The sequence below is a fragment of the Geospiza fortis genome, unplaced genomic scaffold (genome assembly GCF_000277835.1).
Source record: "Geospiza fortis unplaced genomic scaffold, GeoFor_1.0 scaffold194, whole genome shotgun sequence".
In the NCBI taxonomy this organism is placed as follows: Eukaryota; Metazoa; Chordata; class Aves; order Passeriformes; family Thraupidae; genus Geospiza; species Geospiza fortis.
Window position 1 is genome coordinate 5,865,015 of NW_005054322.1, and position 2,457 is coordinate 5,867,471.

A 2,457-nucleotide genomic window follows, 5' to 3' on the forward strand; every position below is an offset into this window, starting at 1 on the left:
TAACTAAGAAAAAAATTAATTGAATGTTTCTTCTCATCATCAAACTTAGTTTCCATCCTTGTTTAGCTGCTTCTCAAATACATAATTATCTGAATATACCAAACATACTTCGGACCAACCTCATGAAGTTTAATAAAGACAAATTGTCAGAGTCTAGGCAGGGGAGGGGTCCTGGAGGATGGCAAGCTGAATCTGAGTCAGGAATCAGGAGGGCCACCCCTGTACTGGGGTACATCAGGCACAGCATGGCCAGCCGGGAAAGGGAGGGGATTGTCCCATTCTGCTCTGAGCTGGGGCTGCCTCACCTCGAGTGCTGGGGGCAGTTTTGGGTGCCACAAAATAAACAAGACATTAAGATGTTAGGAAGTGTCCAAAGAAGGGCAATGAGGATGGTGAAGGTCTTTGAGAGGAAGCTGTATGAGGAATGGCAGAGGTCACTTGGTCTGTTGCAGAGGTCTATTCAGCCTGGAGGAGACTGAGGGGAGACCACAATGCTGTCTACAGTTTCTCATGAGGGGAAGGGGAGAGGCAGGCACTGATCTCTTCTCTGTGATGCCCAGTGTCCGGATCTGAGGGGATGATCTGAAGGTGTCTGAGAAGGTCTAGGCTGGATATTGGAAAATGGTTTTTCACCTAGAGGGTGGCTGGGCACTGGACAGGCTCCCCAGGGAAGTGGTCACAGCACTAAACCTACAGACCTCAAGAAATGTGTGGACAACACTCTCAGGATTCTTGAAGTGTCAGGAGTGGGACAGCAGCTGGACTTTGATGATCCTTGTGGATCCTTCTAACTCCAGATATTCTGTGATTCTATATTTCTGTTACTTGCTACCACAGTCTGTATTAGAAATTTATGTATTTATACATGTTTGAAGGGAAGAAGTTTCTCTTTAGTCTAGTGCTCAGAAATGTTCCCTATTCTCAGCATTCACCTTAAGGATTTTATTTCTCTTGGGCAGGGAGCATCCGGGCAGGCTCCTGCCATCAGTTACAGCATCTCCCCCTGCCAAGCCCCAGCAGCCCAGGGAGCAGCGCTAAAAGCTCGCTTTGGGCTCCCTCTGGTGTCGATCGCCGTGCAAAAAGCCTCCCCAGCGCAACCCTGGCCTCAGCAGCTACAGCAGCTCTGCTGCACCGCGGGATGCCCAGGGACTGCTCCTCACTTGCTTGTTGGCAACGAGGTAACGTGAAGCCTCTGCAGAGCACAGGGTAACGCATCACATTCTGGAGGCTCTGATTCTGCGAAAACCTAAATGCTCGATGCCGTGTGAAAATCCAAGTGCTCATTGGAATGCTCTGCCCTGGATCATGGCAAGAGCTGCCTCAAGCTGTGGGGATTGTCTGGCCTGCAGCCCCTGCCCGACCTGTGCTGGCCCTGCCTCGAGTGCAGCCCCTCAAAGCTGTCACGCCATGGGAAAGGCACTGAGAGGCATCAAACCACAGCAGCAGAAAAGTTTACAAAAACTGCGAGGCTGGGACTCGGAAGCAGATGGTGGGGCTGGCTGGGGTCTGGTGGGCTGGGAGCAGTGTGGCCGCAGAGCTACAGAATCAATTAGAAAATACTTGGAAAGTCTTGGAAAAAGACTTCAGCAATCATCGAGCCCAACCTATGTCTGAACATCCCCATGTCAATTAGACAATGGCACTAAGGTGCCATGTCCAGTCTTTCCTTGAACACTTCCAGGGATGGTGAATCCACCGACTCTCTGGGCAGTCTGTTCCAATGTCTAATTACTGTGAAGAGTTTCTTCCTAATGTCCAACCTAAACCTCCCAGCTTCAGACTGTATCTTCTTGTCCGCTCCCTATTCACCTATTCACTTGGGAGAAGAGGTTGACCCCCACCTGGCTCCACCCTCCTTTCAGGCAGTCTTGAGAGCGATGTCTCCCCTGATCTCCTCCTCTTCAGGCTAAATAACTCCAGGTGCACCTTGTAGGACTTGTGCTTGAGACCCATCACCACCTCTGTTGCCTTCTCAGGTACACTCCACCACCTCAGTGTCCTCCCTGAATTTAGGGGCCCAGAACTGGACACATTACCGGAGGTGTGGCCTCACTGGTGCTGAACTCACTGCCCTGGTCCTGCTGGCCACACTATTGCTGGTATAGGTCAGGATGCATTGGCCTTCTTGACCACTTGGGCACACTCTGGCTCACGTTCAGCCGCTATCATCCAGCACTCCTAGGTCCTTTTCTGCCCGGCAGCTTTCCAGCCCCTCTGCCCCCGGCCTGCAGCGCTGCCTGGGCTGGTTGTGACCCAAGCGCAGGACCTGGAATTTGGCCTCTGCAGGACCTCATGCTGTTGGGTGTCAGCCCATCGTTCCAGCCTGCCCAGATGCCTCTGCAGGACCTTCCCATCCTGCAGCAGACCGGCACTCCGACCCAGCCAGATATGGCGCACGAACGCCCCTCCGGGGGCACGGGGAGCCCCGCTGCCCGCCCGCGGCCTGTGCGGGCAGTG